Source organism: Bubalus kerabau, chromosome 17 (genome assembly GCF_029407905.1).
Source record: "Bubalus kerabau isolate K-KA32 ecotype Philippines breed swamp buffalo chromosome 17, PCC_UOA_SB_1v2, whole genome shotgun sequence".
NCBI classification, from domain to species: Eukaryota; Metazoa; Chordata; class Mammalia; order Artiodactyla; family Bovidae; genus Bubalus; species Bubalus kerabau.
Window position 1 is genome coordinate 56,304,943 of NC_073640.1, and position 10,870 is coordinate 56,315,812.

Genomic DNA, 10,870 nt, shown 5'->3' on the forward strand with positions numbered 1-10,870 from the left:
CCCACCAGGCTCCCCCGTCCCTGGGATTCTCCAGGCAAGGACACTGGAGTGGGTTGCCATTTCCTTCTCCAATGCATGAAAGTGAAAAGTGAAAGTGAAGTCGCTCAGTCGTGTCCAACTCTTAGCGACCCCATGGACTGCAGCCTACCAGGCTCCTTCATCCATGGGATTTTCCAGGCAAGAGTACTGGAGTGGGGTGCCATTGCCTTCTCCACCAGCACAATTCAAAAGCATCAAATCTTCAGCACTCAGCTTTCTTTATGGCCCAACACTCACATTTATACATGACTACTGGAAAAACCATAGCTTTGACTAGACAGACCTTTGTTGGTAAAGTTACTATATATATATATATATATATATATATATATATACACACACATATATATATATACACACATATATATATATAATCAGTTCAATTCAGTCGCTCAGTCATGTCCAACTCTTTGCGACCCCATGAATCACAGCACTCCAGGCCTCTCTGTCCATCACCAACTCCCGGAGTTCACTCAGACTCATGTCCATGGAGTCAGTGATGCCATCCAGCCATCTCATCCTCTGTCATCCCCTTCTCCTCCTGCCCCCAATCCCTCCCAGCATCAGAGTCTTTTCCAATGAGTCAACTCTTCGCATGAGGTGGCCAAAGTACTGGAGTTTCAGCGTTAGCACCATTCCTTCCAAAGAAATCCCAGGGCTGATCTCCTTCAGAATGGACTGATTGGACCTCCTTGCAGTCCAAGGGACTCTCAAGAGTCTTCTCCAACACCACAGTTCAAAAGCATCAGTTCTTCGGCACTCAGCCTTCTTCACAGTCCAACTCTCACATCCATACCCGACCACAGGAAAAACCATAGCCTTGACTAGACGGACCTTTGTTGGCAAAGTAATGTCTCTGCTTTTGAATATGCTATCTAGGTTGGTCATAACTTTCCTTCCAAGGAGTAAGCGTCTTTTAATTTCATGGCTGCAGTCACTATCTGCAGTGATTTTGGAGCCCAAAAAATAAAGTCTGACACTGTTTCCACTGTTTCCCCATCTATTTCCCATGAAGTGATGGGACCAGATGCCATGATCTTCGTTTTCTGAATGTTGAGCTTTAAGTCAACTTTTTCACTCTCCACTTTCACTTTCATCAAGAGGCTTTTTAGTTCCTTTTCACTTTCTGCCATAAGAGTGGTGTCATCTGCATATCTGAAGTTATTGATATTTCTCCTGGCAATCTTGATTCCAGCTTGTACTTCATCCAGCCCAGCGTTTCTCATGATGTACTCTGCATAGAAGTTAAATAAGCAGGGTGACAATATACAGCCTTCACGTACTCCTTTTCCTATTTGGAACCAGTCTGTTGTTCCATGCATGGCACACCAAATGACTTGTGGGATCTTAATTCCCGGACCAGGGATCAAACCCAGGTCCACAGCAGTGAAATTGCTGAGTCCTAACTGCTGGACCACCACAGAATTTCCAAATCTTTGTATATATTTTTATGTAGCTATAACTGTTGTGTCATTTTAATTATTGTTATTAATATGCAAAATGTAAATGAACATTTGCACATGTCTTTATAAGAAACTCTGGACATATTTTATCAGATTTCAAGACTGGATAGCAATGCACATAAAATAGTTAACAAAACATTGGAGTGTTGAGATTATTGAAAAAGAAGATGATGCTATAAGCAAAGTAAAACTGTGACAATCTCAGAGAAAATATTTACAACTTTTGTTACACAAAATGTTTACCTCTTTATAAGGAAAAGACTAAAACTCGATGTTTTAAAATGTGCAGAAGAAATAGATCACAGAGAAACAAATATGAGCCATCATTAACTACATGAAAAGATATTTAACTTCACTCATAATAAGAGCACTTCCAATGAAAAGTACCCTGAAGTGGCAGTCTTCACCTATAAAACTGGCAAAAATTTGCTGGTGGACATGCAAAATGATACAGACTTCATGGGGAGAAATCTGATGATCGCTAACTAGCTGAACAACATGTCTTTACTCTCAGACCTAGCAATGCCACTCTCAGGAATATACCTTGCAGACCCATCTCCACAGAAAGAGCAAGCCATCACCTTGGGGTCAAGCTTGAAAACCTTCAAAGAACAGAAACAGGTATCACAGGCTGGGCCATTCTTAATTTTCTATTTTGAAAAGTTTTAAGCCTATTTAAATTACAAGACTAGTATCTTTGTTCGCTGCTTCATCTAGATTCACTGCTCATTAATGTTTGTTTAACTTGCTTTTATTTCTCTCCGTGTATGTGTGATGATGATGGTCGTGGTGTTGTTAATGAATGGGCCATTTGAAAATAATTTGAGACCTTAGGATTCTTTACCCCTAAATGCTCTAGCAGGTAACTCCCAAGAACAAAGACATCGTTCTAATAACAACAGTTCAGTGATTGAATTCAGGAAGCTTCTAATTGACATACACTATTTTTTAAACAATAATTTTATTTATTTTTGGCCGTGTTGGGTCTTTGTTGCTTGTTGGGCTTTTCTCTACTTGCAGAGAGCGGGGGCTACTCTCTAGTCGCGGTGGCTCCTCCTGTTGTGGAGCATGGTCTCTAGGACTTTAGTACTTGCAGCTCCCAGGCTTAGTTGCCTCGAGGAATGTGGGAGCGTCCTGGACCAGGGATGTGACCTGTGTCCCTGGATTGGCAGGCGATTCTTAACCACTGGACCACCAGGGAAGCCTTATATATATATAAATAAATAAATAAATATATATATATATATTTCTTTTGAATAAATACCCAAGAGGATTCTGAATCACACAGTAAATGTATATTCAACTTGACAAGAAAATGCCGATCTGTTTTTCAAAGTGGGGGTATTATTGGGTTGGGCAAAAAATTCATTTGGGTTTTTCCGTTACATCTTAAGGAAAAATCCAAGCAAATTTATTGGCCAACCCAATATTTTGGACTCCCTTCAACACTATGTGAGAGTTCTAGCTGCTGCGTATTTTTCTAGCGTTTGGTATTATCAGTCTTTTAACATTTTAGCCTTTCTAGATGTATAGTCGTATCTCTTCATGGCATTAATTTGAAAATCCCTGGTGATTGTAGATGCTGACTGTCTTGATATGTTTGTTGGCCTTTAATATATCTTCTTTTGGGAAGTGTTCATGTCTTTTGCCCATTTTAAAGTTGGAAATTAAAATTTTTTTCATTATTAACTTGTAAAGATACTTTATATATTCTGATTTCAACCAATTTGGTGGAAAACATATTACACATATTTTCTCCCAGGTTGTGGCTTACAGTTTCTTTTTCTTAATTTTATCTTTTGAAGGACAGAAGTTTTAAGTTTTGTTAAGTCCCACTGATCTTTTGTTTTTTTTTCCTTTTATGGTTAGTGCTTTTAGTGTCTTGTCTAAAAAACCTCGCCTACCCCAAGTTTATGAACATTTTCTCCAATTCTTTTTTTGAAATTTTATAGTTTTAGAGTTTATATGCTAGGTCTATGATTATATGTTAGGTCTGTGATTCATTTGAGGTAATTTTTGTGTGCCCTGTGAACTGGGTTCAGTTTGATTCATGCAGATATCTAGTTGTTTCAGGATCATTTATTGAAAAGACTTCCCTCCCCTTGCATTATACTCCATGTTTATAGAAAATCAACTTTGGGTCTATTTGGCACTATTGTGTTTGTATGGTATGTATCCTTATTCCAATACCACACTGTCTTTTTTAAAGTGTTTACTCGTTTATATGCAGCTGCACTGGGCCTTTGGTGCTGTGCACAGGCCTTCTCCAATTGCAGCGAGCAGGTCCTACTCTAGTTGCGGTGTAAGGGCTCCACACTGCCGTCGCTTCTCTTGTTGCAGAGCGCAGGCTCTAGGCACTAAGGCTTTCTTAGTTTCGGCACGTGCATGGGCTGCGTAGTTGTGGCGCGGGGATTCGTTGTCCCTCGGCATGGGGGCTCTTCCTGGACCAGGCATCAAAGCCGTGTCCCCTGTATTGGCAGACAGATTCTTTGACACTGAGCCACCAGAGAAGCTCCAGTACCACACTGTCTTGATTACTGTAGCTTTAAAACAATTATTGAAGTATAGGTGGTATACAGTGTTATAAATACGTATTCTTCATATTCTTCTCCATTATGGTTTATCACAGGGTATTGAAAGTAGTTCCCGGTGTCACAGATTGTTGTTTAACCATCCTACGTATGTACTAGTTTGTATCTGCTAATCCCGAACTCCCGATCCTTCCCTCCTGCACCCCTCCTCCCCTTCGGCAACCACGTGTCTGTTCTCTATGTCTGTGAGCCTGTTTCTGTTTCACAGATATCTTCATTTGTGTCATATTTTAGATTCCACATGTAAGTGATGTCCTGTCGTTCTGACTTACTTTGCTTAGTGTGATCATCTCTAGGTCCATCCATGTTGCTGCAGTTGGCATTAGTTCATTCTTTTTTGTGGCTGAGTAACAGTCCATTGTGTATATATACTGCATCTTCTTTATCCATTCATCTGTTGATGGGTATTTAGCTTGTTTCCATGTTTTGACTATTGTAAATAGTGCTGCTGTGAACATAGGAGTACCTGTATCTTTTCAAATTATAATTTCTTAAAGCAGTGTTTTGTTTTGCTTTTTATATCCCACTTCTGGATCCCTGATGTGAGGGGTTGGGCCAGCTGTGTTGCAGCAGCAATCTGGGGTGCCCTGGGGTGCCCTGGGGTGCCCTGGTGGGGCGTGGTGGTGGTGGTTTGGTTGCTAAGTTGTGTCCGACTCTTGCGGGTTCATGGACTGTAGCCTGCTGGGCTCCTCTGACCATGGAGTTCTCCAGGCAAGAATACTGGAGTGGGTTGCCATTTCCTTCTCCATTACAGCAGTGCTTTTTTAGTTTTCAGTGAAAACTTACTCCTAATTTCACTCCCAGGCGAAATTTACTCCTAATTATTACTTTGTATGCTTTTGTAAATGGAATTATCTCTTAATTTCTCTTTTAGACTGTTTATTGCTAGCGTATAGAAATACAACTGGTTTGTGTGTGATGATTTTATATCCTACACACTGCTGAATTCATTTTTAGTTCTAATTTTTTTTTATTCTTTAGGAGTTTCTACTTATAAGATCATGCTACTGCAAACAGATTTTATTTCTTCATTTCCAGTCATTTATTTTTCTTGCCTTTTTCTAGAAGCTGGAACTCTAGTACTAGATTGAATAAAAATGGTGAAAGCAAATATTCTCGGTTTGTCTCTGATCTTAGGGAGTTTCAAAAAGATGGAAAGTTTTAAATCTTTCCCCATTGCATGTAATATTACTTATTTTTTAATATATTGCCTTTATCATGTTGAAGAATTTCCCTCCTATTCCTAGTTTATTTACTGCTTTTTGTCATAAAATGTGTCAGTTCATGTCTAATTCTTTTTCATATCCCCATGAACATGAATGCAAAAATAATAAAATATTAGGAAAGCAAAGCAAGCAATACATAATAATAATACATCATGATCAAGTGGGTTTAACCTTAAAAATTCAAGATTGTTTGAACAATCAACCACCAATCTAAGTAATCCATCTTCCATTAATACAATAAAGAAGAAAATAGTTTAATTACCCTAAAAGATACAGGAAGAGCATCAAGCAAACTTTATTTTCCATACAAAAACTCTCATCATGCTGGGAATAGAAGGGATCTTCTTCCTTCTAATATGGAGCATCTATGAAAAGCCTACAATTAACATGATATTTGGGCTTCCCTGATTACTCAGCAATAAAGAATCCACCTGCCAATGCAGCAGAATCGGGTTCCATCCCTGGGTTGGGAGGGTCTCCTGGAGAAGGAAATGGCAACCCACTCCAGTATTCTTGCCTGGGAAATCCTGTGGACAGAGGAGCCTGGCAGGCTACAGTCCATGGGGTCGCAGAGTCAGACATGACTTATCGACTAAACAACAACAAGAACAACATGATACTTAATAATGAAAGACTAAACGCTTCCCTTCTGAGCTTGGGAATAAGATGAGAGTGTCAACCTCCAATCTTTTATTTGTTATGTTGTATTCCCCTGGGGACTGTACCTACTGGACCCATTTTAACCAGTCACTTATTGACTGTTTTCCATAGTCGCCACTTTGAACAGCGTAGCAGTGTCTGTCTTGCACCCGTGAGTACTGCAAAGGGACACATTCCTAGAAGTGGGGTTTCTACGTTCAAGGGTATGAGCATTTTACATTTCCCTTTGAAAACCGTTCCATTTAAATTTCCCTTTGAAAACCGAACATTACAAAGTTCTTTAGGCAAGACTACAAGAAAATTTGGGGGAATCTATTGATTCCATTTTCTTCCTCAGGCCCTCTGGGGTATTACGAACTGCCCGATGTTATCTGTGGTCCAGTGGAGGGTTGGATCTCAGAGCAGGTGCCTCTTCCTCCAGGAAGCTTTCCTGATTCCCAGACAAAGTCAGGGAAATTTTGAACTTCCCCTAGACGGCTCCCCAACTCTAGCCTTGACCACTTTGGATGACAGACACGTCTCCCCCCGGACTGTCAGTTCCGTCAGGGCAGGGCCAAGGCTGTTGAGGTCACTACAGTGTCCCCGGCATCACCCTGTACAAGGTTGGGTGTACAAGATGAACTCAGTGGATGAATGGATAGAATGAGTGATTTTATAGTGACAAAAAGAGAGGGGACCCAAGATGGGGACAGGACTCAGCTTCCAGGGGCTCAGAGAGGTGGTAAGGAGGCTCAGAGTGAGAGATGGAGACTTGAGGATTGGAAGGGGGCTTCCAGAAGGAAACAAGGTCTCGAAGAGAGAGACAGTCAGAGAGGGGTGGCATCTCAGGAAGAGGCATGGGGACTCAGTGGTGACTGGGGATTAGAGAGAGCAGTTAAGGCTGGCAAGGATGACGGGTGCTCCGACGGGGGTGGAGGTTACAGAAGACCTGGGAACTGAGGCCCCTAGGCAGGGTGGGAGTTTGGTAGGTTCCCACCTTCATCCTCCTCCTCTTGCAGACAGCGACAACCAGGCTTGCCTCCTCCAGCTTGACCACCTGCTTGGTTATGGAGGGCTTGAGAGGGGCTCAAGGGCTTTGCTAGGTCAGCATTGGACACCACAGGTCTCTCCCCCAGACCTCAGGGGCCTCTTTCACACTGTCTGGGCGCTTTGATGGGGCTGCCTTAGACACAGGGCTCAGTGAAAAATGACCAGGCCTCAGTGGGCAGCTCATCAGAAAGGCATTGGGCAGAAAAGGAGGGTCCCCACCCACTCTGGGTGGGGCTGGAGGGGTGGGTGCGGGAAGCCCCAGGGTAGGGGTGGCTACTGACCCCGGGCCCTCTCCTTTCCCAGAATTTCCTGCCCTGGTGCCTTTATGGTCCTGGCTGCAATTTCACGTTTTGATGAAGCCGAATGATCCTGGTCCCAACTGAACCAAGTCCAGTCCGAGGGGAGGGCATGTCCCCCTGGAGGCCACCTGCCTCCCTTTCTCTCATCTGGACCGTGGCCATGGCCCATATGGACAGTCCCCTCCCCGGCCAGCGTTGTCTCCTTTCTCCCCTTCCCAGGAAGGCGCTGCTCAGCCACTTCCTGGCTGTGTGACCAGAGTGTCCATCAGAGCCTTGGGGACCTCATCAGTGCACGAGGAACAACAACACCATCCATCTCCCAGGGGTTGACGGGGAGGCTGGCCCGCGGCCAGGCAGCGAGGCATGGGTACAGTGCGTTAGGCACGTGCTTGGCCTGGCGCACAGCAGGGCCGGCAGACAGTGACGGAGAGCTCTTGGAATCTATCTGATTGGGGTTTAAATCCCAGCCACCGCCTCTAACTGTCCTAACCTCTGAGACTGCTTCCTGCCTGAGAGGACCAGTCTCTTCTCCCAGGGCCAGGGGGACGGTGCCATGAGACACTCTGCATTTGTTAAATATTTTTTTTATTTCTGTCTTTATTTAGGCTGCACTGGGTCTTAGTTGCGGTATGGGAACTCTTAGTTGCGGCATGTGGGATCTAGTTCCCCGAACAGGGACTGAACCTGGGCCGCCTGTACTGGGAGCAGGGAGTCTTACCCACTGGACCACCAGGGAAGTCCTGAGATGCTCTGCATGTAAGATACATTCAGGGAGCCCCTGACACAGAATAGGTAGGTACCCAATAAACAGTTACCACCCAGCCCCAGTCCCACAGTCCAGAAATCAGCTCTGTGTGAACCCAATCAGTTCAGGGTTTTCCAAGCACTTCCCCTGGGTCAGGATCTGAGCCATATGCCTCACACACAATCTCCTCGGGAGCCTGGGATGAGGTGGGGTCTTGCCCCCAGCACTCTTTGGATGGTGATTTGACATGTTTTATTACTTTTTTGACCACACCACACAGCACATGGGATCTTAGTATCCCAACCAGGACTTGAACTCATGCCCCCTGTGTTGGAAGCGCAGAGCCTTCACCACTGGACCACCAGGGAAGGCCCTGGATGGTGACTTTAGTGGCACTCCTGTCTTCGTCTGGGCCTCTGTTTCCAAATCTGCACGTTTGTTGAGTGAATCCTCGGGAGCATGCCACTGGCTGTAGGTGCCACATTAACACTGCTGTGAGGACTCCTCCCGTTTTACAAAAGTGGAAACTGAGGGCATTCCCTGGTGGCATCATGGTTAGGGCTCCTGGGCTTTCACTGCTGTGGCCTGGGTTCAGTCCCTGGTCAGGGAACTAAGATCCTGCCAAGCATGCAAGAAAGTGAAAAAAAAAAAAAAAAAAAACGCGGTGGAATGAAGCTCAGGGTAAGGTCAGAACTTCTCAGGGAACCAAGAAAATGTTTGTAATCTAGAAAAAAAAAAAAAAGTGGAGCACAATACTACCAACTAAAAAGTAGAAACAGCCTAAATGTCCATCAGCGGCATGTGTGTGTGCTAAGTCGCTTCAGCTGTGTCCGACTCTTTGCAACCCCATGGACTGTAGCCCGCCAGGCTCCTCTGTCCATGGGATTCTCCAGGCAAGAATATTGGAGTGGGTTGCCATGCCCTCCTCCAGGGGATCTTCCTGACCCAGGGATTGAACCTGCATCTCTTATATCTCCTACATTGGCAGGAGAGTTCTTTACCACTAGCGCCACCTGAGAAGTCTGTCCATCAGCTGATACATGGATAAATACGATGTGGTATAGCCATACAGTGAAACATTATCTGACAATGAAAAGAAATGATGTACTGACACGTGCTACAACATGACGGATCCTGAAAATACTTTGCGAAGTGAAAGAAGACAGGCCCCCAAAAAATCACTTCTTTATTCACAGTAGCCAAGATATGGAAACAACTCAAATGTCCAGCAGCAGATGAGTGGGTAAAGAAAATGCTGTAAAGCCATACAGTAGATTATTATTCAGCCTTAACAAAGAAATCCTTCCATTTGTGACAGTCATGACGTGAAGTGAAATAAGCCAGTCAAAAAAGGACAAATTCTGCATGATTCCACTTACATGAGGTATCCAGGACACTCAAACTCGGGGGGTGGGGGAGGGACAGACTGGGAGTTTGGGGTTAGCAGATACAAATGACTACATAATAAAACAGGGAAGCAACAAGGTCCTACCATATAGCATAGGGAACTATATTTAACATCCTATAACAAACCATAATGGGAAATATGAAAAGACTATGTATACAGATACGTGTAACTGAATCACTGCTGTGCCGCAGAAACTAACACAACACTGTACGTCAACTATACTCTTCAATAGAAAATAATAAAAATTAAAATAGCTCAGTCTTCGCAGTAGAGAACAGATGGGATGGAGGAGGTGGGGGAGAGTTGTTTAAGGAGCACACAGTTAGAGTTCAAAGACCTGCTATTCAGCGTGTGACAATAGTTGACAGCATTGTATTGTGCACTGAGAAAAGTGTGAAGTGGGTAGATCTCACGTCATGTTCTTAACACCCATACACACGTATACACACACACAAAGACCCCATGTTCTGTGATTCCATTTACACAGAAGCGTTCCAGAACAGGCAGATCTCCAGAGAGAAAAAGGAGCCCAGTGGTGACCAGAGCCTGAGAGGGATAGAGGGGTTGGGTTGATGGTTAAAGGGGTGCAGGGTTTCTTAAGGGGGATGAAGTGGTTCCAAGATTGACTGCAGAGGTGACTGCCCTGAACTGTGCACTTTAAATGGATGAATTCTCTGTTGTGTAAATTCTATTTCAATACAGCCATTTTACAGTGGGGCACCAAAATCTCGAAAAAGAATCCTGCCAAACTGAGATGAATACATCTTTCATTAAATGCCCACAAACTGCAGCCGGTTCGTTCCTCAACTCCCCACTTGTATATCTGTGACACTGAAAGTATCACTTGAGGATGTGAAGTGAGGGGCATGTATCCTCTGGACATCTCACCTTGTCCTAGGCAAAGAGAGGTTAAGCAGTTCCTCAGAGAGGGACAGGAACTGCAGCCCAGAGAGGGTCAGCTTCCTGCCTGGCATCACACAGCCCTGGGGCTCCAAGAGACCATCAGACGTCAAACGTGAGTTCAAATGTGCATGAGGTTCCAACCCCAGCCTCCACTCTGACCCCTGGCTGCCTCCTCCTTCCGACTTTGCAGAAAGAAAAAAAAAAAAAGCCATGCCAGGAAGCATCCATCACAGCCTGTCCAACTGGGCCGGAGGGGCAGGGGTCAGCAAGGAGGTGACCTCAAGGTCTCTGTGGGGACTAGGATCCGGCAGGGCTGGGGGTGAGAGGCTGGAATTTTTCCCACCCTGCGATTTTCCTGCGTCAACCCAGGAGGGCGCCCTGGATGCCGCCAGCCCTGCCCCCAACCTCCTTCCTCTCTTGATACCGCTTCCCGCCTGAGGATGGGGGAAGGGGGTGTGCCAAGGTGGAACCACTGGGCCCAGGAGAGAAGGCACTTGGGGATGGACA